This window comes from Coffea eugenioides, chromosome 1, assembly GCF_003713205.1.
Source record: "Coffea eugenioides isolate CCC68of chromosome 1, Ceug_1.0, whole genome shotgun sequence".
Lineage (NCBI taxonomy): Eukaryota > Viridiplantae > Streptophyta > Magnoliopsida > Gentianales > Rubiaceae > Coffea > Coffea eugenioides.
The window spans coordinates 3202483-3218195 of NC_040035.1; the positions used below are offsets into that span (position 1 = coordinate 3202483).

Sequence of the window (15713 nt, forward strand, 5' to 3'; positions counted from 1 at the left end):
AAACCTCATATCAGGTAGGAACTGATAAAACCCAAACTGCCGCATAACCCGATGAGGGAGGTGCGACTCAACTACATCCCAACAAATAAGATACGTTACGGACCTCCAAATGTCCCGACCTACAGTACAATACGCAGGAAGAGAAGCGAGAACGTCCTCCGAATATGGCTGCCATATGAACTGAAAAAAATATAAAATCAGAGTTGTTTCATTTTTTCAAATATTTCTATTGTCCGGACATATGTACAATACCTCCTCAGGACGCAAGCCTGTCAACTGATTTCGGAATGCGGGCACAACATGCCTAACAATTCTGTGTACGTCCAAGTCATTATTCCACCTATATTTAATAAAGTAGGAATCTGTTTAGAACAAATTATCCAAATTTCGATAACAAATGTCATTGGCAGGATTGAAACAAGGGCGAAACACGCACCTAGCTCCATATGGACCAGGGTAATGCTCCAACGGCGCGATTCGGTCCGGACGCATGATTGGTATATGTTTCCAAATTCAGAGCTGTTAGGAAATTAGAATCAATGTTAAAATTGCCAAATGATAATATGCAAAAAACTCAAGACATGTCATTATTGGGTGCAATGTACCTGTAGCAAAACTAATGGATCGGCAATAGCCAATCTGGCAGGATTCGTGACATCACAAAGTGACCGATAGAGAGTCGCCAAACACGCATTACCCCAACTATATTGCCGAACAGTTTTCAAGTCCCGCAGTAATGAAAGATACAACAAAGGGACTTTGTTGCGGGACTTATCGAACAATAAATGTCCACCTAATATCAGTAAGAGGTAAATGCGCGCACGCTGTCTACATTCGACATCTGAAGCGTCGGGTGGTAACTCTGTGTCCAACGCTCGCGCTAAACATCCCAATTTTAGCCTCTATCCATCAAAGTATTCAACTGTAGGAGAAAATCCAATGAGCTCCCCACTCCTGAATGTTGCGGTATGTGTCTATTCCTATAACCGGTGGACCATCGATGTGCAACCCGCACAACACCTCTACATCCTGTAATATCACGGTAGCCTCTCCAACCGGTAAATGAAATGTATGCGTCTCGGGCCGCCATCTCTCCACTAAACTTGTGATCAAAGAATGATCAACCATCTGATACCCACTCTCAAGCACCCCCTCAAATCTAGCCAAGGCAACATAACGACAAATCCGATCAGGAATAGGCGTATGCTCCCAAAATTTCCGGTCACACCGTCTGACATCTAACTGATTGCCCTCAATATGTCCGTGAAAAATGGAATGTGCCCGGTGTGCAGTTTCCGCCGATATAATGTCATGCACGTATGGTCCTGGATGTAGGTCAGGAGGGATAGGAGTGTCGGCCATAATTTCAAACAAATATCTGTAGCGATTAAATTCAATAGTTATGCATAAGTACTTGCCAAAAGTTTGTGTATACAATGTTGACTTATAAATCGCGTTCAAGACTTTTTGCTTAAGAAAATTTTGACCGTATATCCCTTATAAATCGAGTAAAACTCCATGCCAATCAGGTATTTTTTTGTGAGAAACAGTTGTTTTCCCTTTATGTATTCATATATTGCAGTAATCTATTTTTAGTCATATTTTAAAACTTTACAAAAAATTTGCCAAAGTCTCTCCTATAAAGCGGCCATAATTCCCTGTCAATCAAACATCAAAATACCATATCATGCATATGCAAGAGCATTAACACATATAACACATCATCCGAGCATTCCTTTAACAAATATGTCAACAAATCAATGGATAGGGGATGTAGCGATAAATCAATAAAACTGTTGGGCTGAACGTTTAAACTGGTTAATTCAATACTTATCATAGTCAAGAACGAAGCATGCATTGACAAATGAACAATGAAAGTCACAAATGTAATGGTTTGAAATAAATCCTAAATTGAACACAAATGAACTAGACTGAACCCTACGTATCCACCATACAGTGCACTGACATGAGTTTCCAATTTCTAGGAACTCGATCAAATCAAGACCTATAATTCGGACAATTTCTCCTATTGTGACCCGTCTGATGACAATTTTGACATCTTCGTGGTTCATCTGGATCCCTTTCATCCATCTCATTCCGAATTCTGCTAGCTCGAACCCGCCCTGCCCGACGTGCAAAAAACTTGCTCCTGTTTGCTTGCAGCTCCCATCCAGAATGCAGCCAAGTATCTTGATGCGGCAATGGGTTAAACTGCCCTGAATACTGCATGGTCCACCTCGTTTTGGTAAACTGCTGATCCACTAGCAATTCCGGATTGGCACCTCTATTCCTACACACCGCCAAAGCGTGTGAACAGGGAAACCTGTAATTCTGCCACTTTCCACAAGAGCATGCCTTATCAAAAAACTTGACGGTTTGCATATTACCTCCTTTACCATCGACACGCCGGCATGTGATAACCTTGTATACGCCCGTTGGGCCATCGAACTCAATGACTCTGTGGGCGTCTGCCTTCTGCTCAGCATTCTTAAAACGCCGCCATATCTTTGGGGGAAATGGATTGCGACAATGTGAAGCATCTTCCTTTCTCGTCTTAAATAACTCAACTGTCCGATGGAATGTCATGTCAATGCATGCACAAATTGGCAAATGGCGTGCCCCGCGCAAGACATTATCATAACTTTTGGATATGTTGGTAGTTAGAATACCCCAACGATGGCCATCGTCGTGTGTTAAGCACCACTTTTCTGGACTAATAGCAGACAGATAATTCCAAGCATTTGGAAACATGCTTCGTAGTTCTCTTTTGAACATCCGCCACTTGCGCAATTGTCTTACCCTTCCCATTGCCCAACACAACCTTTTAAGGTGTAAACCTTTGAAGTGTGTCATCAAATTGCTCCTAACATGTTGCAGGCAAAACCTATGGTAGGCCAAAGATTCCTCCCAATAGTCAAAGTGTATCATGGTATAGATGATACCATTGTAGCAATCGGAAATGATACAGATAGGATGTCGATCAAGTGCCACATTATATTTTAATTATTCCATGAATCACGACCAACTAGAAATCGTCTCCTCATCAACTATGGCATAAGCAATTGGCAGAATCTTGTTGTTCGCATCTTGAGTGACTGCAACAAGGAGTTTGCCCTTGTATTCGCCACGCAAATGAGTGCCATCAACACATATAACCGGCCTGCACATGTGGAATGCTTCAATAGCCGGTCCAAAGGCCCAGAATACATACTTAAAAGTCTTAACTCGATCCGAACTATCCGAATGATTTGACCACTCCACCACGGTGCCTGGATTGGATTGCAGCAGGGCATCGAGATACTGTGGTAGTTCGGCAAAATTCGCCTCCTAAGATCAAAACACAAGCTCAATTGCTTTACGTCTGGCATACCAAGCTTTTTTGTAAGACACATCAACCTTCAAGTTCTCTTTAACGAAACTTAGTATGTTCTTGACCTTTAATCCAGGATCATCTTCAATGCTACGGAGTATGTGCCTTGAAATAACGGAAGCCGTCAGGCTTGTATTGTTATTTCTAATCATGTCGCCTAAGCAGTTATGGTCATTGACCCATTTTGTAATTTGCCACATTCCATGAGTCTTTTTCTTTACGGCTCTAACACACCAGTCGCATGGTGGATGCGATGGCGCGGTTGAAGTGGAAGGAGTTCTTTCAATTGATGATTTGCATTTAGCAAACCACGTGTTACTCTTACTCTCAATAACCCTGAACTCCCTATTGTGATTGATGGACCACATCCTAACTGTCTGGTTAAGCTGCTGCTTACTCTCAAACCTCATATGGAGACGTATATTATTATTCTCCTCACTGAATGTGACAATACGCTCCAATCCATCATCCTCTTCTATATCATCATCATCTATACTCCCAAGATCGGAGAAAAATGCCATTCCTTTTGGAACATATGCAGAGCTGGTAGCTGTGCTATTACGTCTTATATCTCCGCATTCTGTGTTGGCAACCCGATACCCAACAAAGGGTTGTTGGGTATCGAGGTTTAATCTTAAACCCCCACCTTCATGCTCATCATCCGATTCACTACCAGACACATCTTGCGACTCCGACTCTTCAACCTCTTCCACATCAACTTCCGGGTCATCTTCTTCCAGATCATTTTCTTGAAAGGCAAGGAGCCTATCATGCCTACCAGCATATACATCATCTTCAGCTGAACTGCGACAACCTTGACCAGGGTTAGACTCCATCCCATGTGAAGAAATATGGCATGATGGCCCTGGATCTCCAAAACTTGGAATCGAATTCAGGCCATTAAAATATTCCTGGGCACCCATGGACCCTGATGTGAGCCTTGGTTCTAATGAATCCATAGATCGATTATCATGCATATAGTGAGATGCCGATGAAGTCTCTGGAACGACTGAACTAGAACCGAAGTTAAACTTTGTTGGATCCATGAATGCATGTACAAGCGACATCATTGGACCAATATTACCTATTGGTCCAGTGAATACGCTATTAACTACAGGCATTTGGACGATTTCTTCCTTCTCGATATAAATCTTCGCCATGTATGAAACTCTTTCGATCCAAAGATCGTACATTACACCAAGAGTTTCATCATCCACTACTGTGGAAACAGTATATTTGGAACTCTCCAACGGTTGACGAAGAAATAATTTTAGCTTGAACATCCCTTTATCGACCCCAATATAGTGATAAATCCTGTCAACCAACTCCCCGTATCCAATTCTATGCCTCAAAATGAATTTTCGGTTGGAAGTACGAGGCAAATAACAAACAAAGTCACCCTCGTAATGTATTTCTCCTCCCCAGTATAGGTTTACCCGCAGAGGTCTTTCTACAGACATGTCTACGAAATGAATCCCTATTTTGGGGACAATAAATTAGAATTAGTAGTCCAAGAGTCTTGACAAATGAAAGAGGGTGGACTTTAGGTCGAAATTGGCACTATTAAATAGACTATTTTCGATCCAGATGTTTATGAAAAAATTGAAAATAGGTATGAAATATGCTATAAATTACGATATGAATAGCCTAAAACTCCCAATGAAATTTTTAGAAAATTTGGACAGAGTCTCCCCTAAAAATAGACTAAAACTCTTTGCCAACCAATCCACAAAATGGACTAAAACTCCCTGCCAACCAATCCAAACAGGGTTTATATGAAGTTGTAATGACATTTGCCACACTACATATTGTCAAGAGACCATATAATTTTTAAAGTACAAGTATAAGAAAAGTACGGAAAGTTATATATATTTGGGCTCCACATTCATTGACTACAAGTGGGCACTTGCCACCCAAATTTGGTACATAACCCTTGCCCCCACATTGAGTATTACAGACTTTGTCTGCTATGTGCTTAGCATTTTAGAGAATTATTTTGTACATTAAAATAGTCAGAGATGATTAATTATTATCATTTTAAATTACACAAGACATATTAAAGTACTAATTATTGTAATTATTATCATTTCAAATTATACAGGGCGTATTAAAGTACTAATTATTGTAAATGACTTTGATAACTACATTAGTGAAAAATAAGTATTTGTCAAATATATTTATATACACTTGTTAAAGTACGATAATAGTGTCTAAATGTATATAAAAAATAATTAAATGGCATGCTAAGACTGTTAAAGCAACGGAAATGCATCCAAGACAACTTCAATGCTCGGCATCAAATTTTGGGTCACGCTAACATATATTGTAATTTTAGCAAAATTTATTTTTCCATTTTAGTTCAAGACCCTTATTTTTCTAAAATCTTCTCTAGGAACACAACTCTAATGTACGATTTACCCATAGCTGCCCTAGAGAAATTCGTTTCTCATTTGCATCTCATGTTTAATTCCCTTAATTAGAACCCATTTTCTATTTTAAATGGAACTTGCCCTTTTTTTCTTTTTTTTTTTTTCTGTTTTATCTTCTTCAACACAAACAAATAGACTTTTTTTAAAACGTTATTTCAAGGAGAAATTTCTAAAATTATAATGAATTTTAAAAAAATTCTACAAAAGGGGGCATTTTGAGTATGGGATTCCGTCCAAAGGGTCTTCGCATTCAGCAAATGTGAGCTCCGTGAGTTCGCATTTGCTGAATGCGAAGTCTCCTTGAATTTTCGACCAACGGAATCCAAAAACAACAACAAAAAGAAAACCATAAATGCGAGGTCAGTTACACTGAGATGCGAGGTCAGTGAAAAGAAACAGAGCATAGGATTTGCTATGTCCGCGAACAGATCCGAGCCCGGATAATTTATGGATCCGAGCTCGGATAATTTCTGGAATCCCTCAGATCCAACAGGGTTCGAATCCGTCTCAACAGATGATCAGACGAGCCCTCAGATCTGAGTGAACAACTATGGATCCGAGGTCGTATCACCTTATCCTCAAAGGATCCGTGGTCGGATCCGTCTGGGTTGAGTCGGATCCGAGCTCGGATCATGCTTTTCCTACACTAATTGCAGAAACTGCAAATAAACTACAACAAATTGGAAACAGAAAAATTGCAACAATTCGAAAAATGTAACGTATATCCTCAAATCCACCACAAAAATTACAAAAATAAGCACAACCCACATCAAATTTAAACCCAAATTTCACAACAAATCTGAACTTGCCATTGGATTCAAGTATTAATTAAACTTAAAATGCTATAAGTGAGGCATTGCAAATGGAAAAGGCTCACATTTATGCTGTTTGGCAGTTGCAATGGGAGGCAATGCTGGCAAATGTTGGGTCGACAATGGGGCGTGGCTTCCGGCGGAGCAGAACAACACAGATGGTGGCGCCGCTCCTCCTATTTCTGCCGTCCGGCGTTTTGGGCAGCACAAAATAGGACAAATGGTGGCCAGCTCCGGTCTTTGGATGCTTCGAATGTGCAGAACCCGGCTCTGTTTTCTTTGTTTTGCTGTTCGACAGTTTTTTTTTTTGTTTCAAAACGAGCCTCAGTCTTGTTTTTTGCTAGCTTGAGTACTGAGCCTGCGAATTGCTGGTTTGAGTACTGAGTACTGAGCTCGCATTCGCGGAATGCGAAGACCCCATTTCAAGAACACGAGCCAAAAATCGCCCCAGTTGTAGAATGCCTTTTCTTTTTCATCATAAACTAAGAATTCGGCCATCAGGAGAGAGGCCATTATTATTGACTTTTGGAACTCAATGCTTTATACTTGGCTTTGACCGAAATCAAGCAATTGGAAAACCTTTCTCTCGTATGTCTTGCTTAGCAATTAGGAGAAGAAAGCAATTGAGCCGCCATTGTTGACTACTATTCTTGCTTTCTATTTTCGGTTGACGAAGAAATTGAATTGAGAGTACGGAATTCTTTGTTCTTTTCTTTCCGGGGTTGACCGACTCTAGAGGCAAGATTTGATGGCTCCTGTCGCATACAATCGCTTGGGCTGTTCTCAAATTATGGGGATCTAAATCCCTAATTCTAGTCAAGGGGACAACTGACGAATTGGTTCGGCGATTATTGTGAGATCTAAATCGCTTTTAATTGATTCTTTCATTTATTGGTATTTATATGTTTCTTGATTTTAATTGTTAAAGCCTTGTGTATGATTGGTTAGTGCGCAATAATTAATTATTCATATAGGCTATTTTGCTAATTAGGGGGATTGAATCCGTAATTGTTCGATTACCTCTATCTCAGTAGCAACTGGCGTAATTGGATTTATGTCAGGGAAATATATGACCTAATTGAAACAAACCCTCATAGCGTGTTTGTTAGTTAGGATTGGGTTTTTCTAAAGCTTAATGCAAACCAGAAATTAAATTCTACGGTCGTACCTAGGATTGTTTTTACGTTAGAGAAATAGTCAACGGTCGTACCTTGACTATCAAAAAATTAAGGAAGGGTTGGTTGTTTATCACGTGCATGACAACTATAACTAATCTATTAATGAATGTTGAAATTATTTTTACATCAATGATCAGTGCATGAATCAATTCTGAAGTGTACCATTGGCTAGAGCTCTCCTAATTATTTCTTTTAATTAATTAGTTTTCTGCAATTAAATTGTTTAGTTGGCATTTAATTCTAAAATCCCCTATTTGTTGTGACTTGAAAAGAAATAAATTTCTCGCTAGTCCCTGAGGAGACGACCCTACTTGCCACTGTTTACTAGTTAGTGAATTCAGTTAAATAATTAATTCAGGTATATCGGATTAAGCAAACTCTTCGGAAACATGGTGAATCAAGTAACCCATTGCACACCTAGAGTCCCTGCTCCAATACTCGAATTGATTATTAATTGCTTCAAGTGGTAGTTAGGTTTGATTTATTATTATTGCACAGGTTCGGCACCTGTCATTGTTCTATACATTTTTCCAAATAATCTAGAATTTTGTTTTTGGTGAACAAACTTAATCAACACTCCGTTGGCCCCGTGGCGATGGACAATACCACTTACCAGTCGTGTTTTCTTTTGTTTTCTTTACATTTTCTTGATCCACTCATAGAAGGTACAAGTACAAGTGTACAACCCCTCGAGCTCACAAAGCAGTCCATACTCAAGAGTCTCTTCGTCATAGCAATTAATGGAAACTTACAGAGCTCGTTGCTTGATATTGCCATTCCCCATCCAAAGTCACATAAACCCAATGCTCCAATTTGCTAAGCATTTGCAACATGAGGGCACCAAGATCACCCTCGCTACAACCAATTTCTTGTTTAAAACACTCGATGAAGTCTCGGTTCTGTCTCAGTGAAAACCATATCTGATGGATATGATGAGGGAGCAAATGGAATTGTACTGGAAATCTACTTTCGTAAATTTCAAAAGGTTGGCTCAGAAACTTTGATTGAGCTAATCTTGAAGCTTCAGGATTTGGGCTGTCTTGTTGATTGTATCATTTATGATTAACTCTTGCCTTGGTGTCATGGTTCGCCATCGCGGATCGCGGTTGCGTCGCAGTCGCGGTTGTTCCACATACATCGTGACATATCGGTTAAATATCGAGTGATATGCATATTATAGTACATAAAAATTTTCAAAAATTTTGAAAAAAAATTACTAAAAAATAGAGAATTTCATTAAAAAATTGTACATAATTCATTAATTTTAAATTATTGTGATTACATAAAATATTTCATTTTAATATTTTAATTTTAATATGTACATTGCGATAGCTAACACTTATGAAGTATACCATAACATATTGTAATGTTAATTTATTTAGTGAAAAATGAAGAATATTTATTTAGTGAAAATGGTTTTCTTGAATTATAATAAGACTTAAAAGGATTTTGGCCTTTTCATAAAATTATTTTATTTTGAAAAAGACAAGAAGTAGTTGCATAGTAGTCACGGTTAAACCAACATAGTAGAGAATATTCCAAAAGATAATTTTATCTTCAAAATTCATGAAAAAGACTCACATCTTAACTAGAAAAAGAAAAAGGCTTCAGAGAAAGCCCCAAACTTCAATATACTTAAAAATCAAAGCGTTCCATAACTTCTATATCGCTTGTTGGATCGTCATGAATCGCCCAGTTTCGGCTGATTTCTTGTCTCGCTGAATTGACTTGGCTAATATCGGTCGAGTCAGCAGGAGTCAACTCGGAGATAGGTCATTCATTGATGCGGCTATCGATCTCGTACTGGCAAGCACTGTTCTAGTTACATATCATCCGAGTCATCTCGGAATCGGGTGATATGGCGAACCATGCTTGGTGTCTAGATGTAGCCAAGGATCTTGGCGTACGTGCGCGTGTGTTCTTCACTCAATCTTGTGCTATCAATAACATCTACTACCATGTCCACAAAGGGCTTTTAAAAATTCCTCTAGAGGAGAATGAAGTGGACATTCCTGGTTTGCCACCACTTCTAGCTTCAGATCTGCCTTCTTTAGTGTCTAATCCAGGTCCATATACAGCAAGTTCTCAGCTGGTTTTACATGACCAATTGGAAAAAATTGAAGAAGCTGACTGGATCTTATTCAACACATTTTACAGGTTGGAGGAGGAGGTAACAGACTTGAATATATCTCAGTTTTACTTGTCTAAATTATGGGCTGGCTCGTGGCATATCTAAGTCCTTAATGACATGCCAAGATAGCTCCTTGTCAAATAAAATCTAAAAAGAATTTGTTTGTACTACTGTGAATTTTATTTGTTTTGTATTGCTTAATTAGGTGAATGGTTGGATGGCAACAATCCTACCAGTAAAGACAATTGGACCAACTATTCCTTCCATGTACATAGACAAACGCCTTGAAGATGAAAAGCAATATGGTCTCAATCTTTTTAAACCGATGATTAATGCTTGCATTTCATGGCTAAATGAAAGGTCAATTAGTTCAATCGTCTATGTAGCATTTGGAAGTTTGGCAGATCTTGATGTTGAGCAGATGCATGAATTATCATGGGGCTTGAGAACTAGCAACTATCATTTTATGTGGGTGGTTAGAGAATCAGAATCAAAGAAGCTGCCATAAGATTTTGTAGATGAAACATTTGACAAAGGGTTAATAATCTCATGGTGTCCTCAGCTTGAAGTTTTAGCCCACAAATCTATAGGGTGCTTTATAACTCATTGCGGGTGGAATTCAACATTAGAAGCCTTAAGTTTGGGAGTTCCAATGATTACAATGCAACAATGGACAGAACAAAGCACAAATGCCGAGTTTGTAATGGGAAAATGGGAATCAAAGCTCAGCCAGATGAAAATGGAATTGTTAGAAGAGATGTCATTGGTCAATGCATAAGCATAGTGACGGAGTGGGAGATAGGACAAGAGATTAGGAAAAATGCAAAAAAGTGGAAGGATTTGGCAAGACAGATTAGGGGCTGGAGCGGTCATCAGACCGACCGCTCCTGAACGGTCTCCTCACAAGACCCAAACGTGAGGCCAGAAATATTCCGCGTCAGGAAGCCTTCAAGAGGCCCAAAAAAAAAACCCGTTCCAAAAAAAATGTTTAGCCCAAACGGGATCATGACGGACCAAACGGAAGAGTTTCAATTTTGAAAATCAAGTTGAAAATTTAAATTAGTCGCACAAAACAAAACTGAGGGAAGAGAGTAGGCGTCCTGCCGAAGGTAGAAATTGATAGAAAACTGGGTGGAGAGAGTTGGGGTGTGGTGTTGCATGAATAAGGAAGAAAGTAAACAGTGCAATGAGAATGTTGTATGCATTTTGAAGCTGGGTATGAGAGTGTTGTATCCATTTTGAATGCGTGCAAGGCAGGCGGCAATGTAGAAGCAAACAGAGGAAATTCATCATCTCACGAAGTCAGATTTTGTCGTTCAACTTAATAATGTCGCACCCCATTTTTAAAATAAAAATAAAGTGTTTATGAAAATGGATTGTTGATTAATTTTTGAGTGAAAATGAGTTTTTTATTTTTAGAAAATGAATAACGAAAATGGGTCTAAATGGGACTTTAAAAGTGCGACGGATCTGACCCAAAATAATAGTTTAAAAAGGATTTTTAATAAAATAGGAGTCGCCACTTAGTATTGAGTTAAGGTGTACCAAGTCACCTAAAATGAATTTTGAATAAAAAAAGTAGAAAAATCCTTTTTAAACGACTCCAAGACTGCGAAAATCAAGGGAAAAGGGGTCGGGAGTCACGGTTGAAAAAAGGGAAGGCAAGAATAAAATTCGAGGCACCCTTTCAACCTAGCAAAAGATAGTTGCGTGATTTAGTCAAAAATTTTCTTAATTTAACCTAAAAACTTATCACATTTGGATGTCACTATATGAATGTAAACCTAGACCTAATGTATATCGGAATGGTCAATATGTCTCTTCAAAGATTGATTAGTGCAAATCGCATTAATTGCGACGCCCAAAAGTGATTATTAGAAGAGGTCACGAATATGCAACAAATAAGACTCGAAAAAAAGAAAGAAATAATAATATACAAATATACAGGATTTAAGGGAATGCATCATAATGGGTATGGCGAGCTAATGTTCGTGACTTCAATTTTTTCCTTAATAGAGGAAATACGAGCGTGCTAAGACTAGAAAAATCATACTCGTTCATATCTCATATTTAAGGGGTATTTCCTATCTAATCAAGCAAATGATCTAACCTAATTCTAATTTTTTTAAAATGAAATGCAAGTCTAATGTCATGTCTCACACATAGGGATAAAGAATACACATATAGGGGAAATATGAGATAAGGGATATACATATAAGGGGGAATATGAGATAAGGGATATACATATAAGGAAAATGTCATGCAAAATGATAAAAAACCATGAAAAGTAGAAAATATGCATGAAAATATAGTGATTATCACACAAACATGATCTAACGTGTGGATGGCCCCTAAGGATCTAGCATTGGGTTAACCCATGTCAATAAATTACCACAAGCGAGAAAACGGGAAAAAGGGTCACAACTAGCATTGGACTAGTGTGGTGACAGGAAAGGGGTCATAACTAGCGTTAGACTAGTGTGGTGACATCATCATTTATTACAATCAAATAAATCATATAAAACATAATAAAGCAAATAAACACATAAATTACATATAGCACATAACATATGAGCATGATATCTAGATGCAATAACCGTAAGAAAGTGAATAACACGTAAACACACAAGCATGCAAAACACGCAAAGTAAATAAAATGAATAAAGATTTAACTATTACATTTGTGGGCCCTAACTACAATCTAAAAAGGGGAAAGAATGAAATAAAATGAAATAATAACCTAATGATTACAATTTGGCATTTAAATGCCTCTCAAATAACTAAAAATTAAATTAAAATAAATATACAAAATTAAAACAAATGAAATGAATAAATAAATAGATGAAATAAAAAATATTTAAAAAAACATGCAGTTACACACATAAAGTTACATAGGAGCACATAGAATCAAGTAAAATCAAAATAAAGGAGTAGAGTGTACCTCCCATGAATTGGTGATCTAATGAAACGAAATTTTTCTTAATTACCCTACAAAACAAAAAAAAAGGTCAAAGCATCACTTTAATTAACAAATAATCACAAGAAATGGAAATAAACACGAAATTGAATCAATCAAAGCATTCAAATAAAAGTAAACAACTCATATTCAACAAATTAAAACAAACACGGACCTAATTGAAAGAATTAAAGAAGTTTGAGGGGTCAAATCCTAATTATTACAAATATTAGGGTCAAAATTAAAATAAAATAAAGTTAAGGATTTAAGATGAAGCCTACCAAAACTAAATGCTAAAGTTCACAAAATAAATCAAAATCCTCTCATCAAACCCCAAAACCAAAATATTGCCCAAATATTTAATTGTTTTACTAAAAATCAAAATAAAAACTATAAATCTAGTAAAAGTTATTAAACCTTCAAATTCATCCTAAAAATTCACAAATAATCTGTCCAAAAATCACATTATAGCATACCAAAGAAAAATAACATTTTAAAAGGATAAAATTGATTAATTTTTCCAATTTTTGGGCCATAGTAGCATTATGGAGAACTAGAGGGATTAAAGTGAAATTATTTGAAATTATTTCATGCAGCCTACGAAACTTTCTTCTTCAGCAACCATTTCTTCTGCAATTTTTCTTATGCAGCCGAAACATGCTCATGCGAAGTAATGCAAATAAAGCCTATCGATTTATCCACCAAACCCCAATGCTATAACTTCCAACCCATGTCGTTAACATCGCCCAAATGCAATTATCTACCCCCCAGAAAATCCAAGAAGGAAACTGGACATAAAATGCAGCAAAGTGCCATGAACATTTGATGAAACCTCAAACCCCCAGATCTTCAAGAAAGCAAACCCAAATCATAAAACAAACAAGATAATGAAACACAAAATCCGCTGTTCACATCCCTTCACCTTCACGGATGAGAGAAAACTGATTACCCTTGTTCATAAGTTCCCAACAAGAAACTTCAGAACCCAACGTTGATTATAAGTCACAAAACTTGGGTTGAGAGCATGACAAAATCCGAAAAATTTTCTGCAACCTTCTTTCGGAAAATTTGAGGATTAATCATCAACTAAAGGAGGCTAGAAATGATTTCTATACCCTGGGTTTCATGAGCTATGACAACACAAGATCTAAACACAGAGATATAGAACCAAAACGAGTTACCAAACGAGTTTCTCCAAAGCACCAGAGATGAAAGGGTGAATTCTTATTTTGTGATGAAAAAAAAAAAGATTTCTACAACGAGGGCGGTTTTTGGATTTGTTTCTACAAAGGGGGTCTTCGCATTCTGAGAATGCGAGCTCACCGAGCTCGCATTTTGCCAATGCGAGGTCGATACGAGCTCGCATTCTGAGAATGCGAGCTATGTGAGCTCGCATTCTGAGAATGCGAGCTATGTGAGCTCGCATTTTGCCAGAGCTCCCTCTAGCAACCGCCAAGACCCATTTCGAAAAAAAAAAGACAAAACAAAGAATAGCTGGTTGAATAGCTGTGGAACAGCAAAACAAAGAATTCGGAATTTTTGATTAGCAAAACAAAGAAAACAGACCTGGTTTCTGCACATCGAAGCATCCAAAGACCGGAGCAGACCGGAGCATCGAAAGACTGGTTTCGCGTTTGCCGCTTCCCAAAATTTGACAGCATTGCCGTCCCATTGCTACTGTCAAACAGCATAAAGGTTAGGCTTTTGCACTTGCAATGCCTCACGTATAGCTTTTTAAGTTTAATGAATAGTTGAATACTATCATCCAAGGCAGGTTCAGATTTGTTGTGAAATTTGGGTGTAAATGTGATGTGGGTTGTGCTTATTTTTGCAATTTTTGTGGTGGATTTGAGGAAATACGTTATCTTTTTCGAATTCAGGCAATTTTTCCATTTCCAATTAGTTGCAGTTTATTTGCAGTTTTCTGCAATTAGTGCAGAAAAAGCAAGATCCGAGCTCGGATACGACTAAAGGCAAAAAGATCCGACCTCGGATCCTTATGATACGGGGTCGGATTTATAGTTGTTTACTCAGATCCGAGGTCTCGTCTGATCATCCGTTGAGAAGGATCCGAACCCTGTTGGATCCGAGGGCTTCAATAAATTATCCGAGCTCGGATCCTTGCATTTCATAATAATAAATGCGAGCTATTGTTTTATTTGTTGTTAAAATTTTTTGTGGATTTCATCGTGCGAAAATTCGAGCTCCGTGAGTTCGCATTTGCTGAAGGCGAAGACCCTTTGGATGTAATCCCATGCTCAAAATGCCCCATTTGTAGAATTCTTTTAAAATTCATCAGAATTTTTTTTTTAAAATCTATTTATCGACCGTATTACTTTTGGTCGAAACACTATGTACATTGGATATTGTATGTTTTGCAATTGGAGCTTTGAGACTTTATTGACATTATGTAGTTTATAGATTGGAGCTTTTGAATTTCATGGATATTTGGATTGTTTGACAGGGAGTTCGAGGCTATTTATAGGGGAGATTATGTCGAAATTTTTGTAGATCTTTCTTTGTGAGGGTAACGCACTATTATGTTATTTGGAAAAATAACATTAATTTGTTCTAGATTCATAGCTAGAATATCACATCATTGTGAATGTGGAACTTTTTATGAGGTGTGAATGTGGAGCCCAAATATATATAACTTCGAAATACATTTCTTACGCCTGTACTTTGAAAATTATAGGGTCTCTTGACAATATGTAGTGTGGCAAATGTGATTACTACTTAATCGGGTTCCCTTTTCGGATTGGTTGGCAGGGAGTTTTAGTCTAATTTTAGGGGAGACTCTGTCCAAATTTTCTAAAAATTGCGTTCGGAGTTTTAGG

At 37.8% G+C, this 15713-nt stretch overlaps 1 pseudogene; it reads left to right on the top strand.

Moving 5' to 3' along the window:
• The first annotated feature begins 8529 nt into the window (after positions 1-8529).
• LOC113765552 lies at positions 8530-10811 on the top strand (annotated as a pseudogene).
• The last annotated feature ends 4902 nt before the right edge of the window (positions 10812-15713 follow it).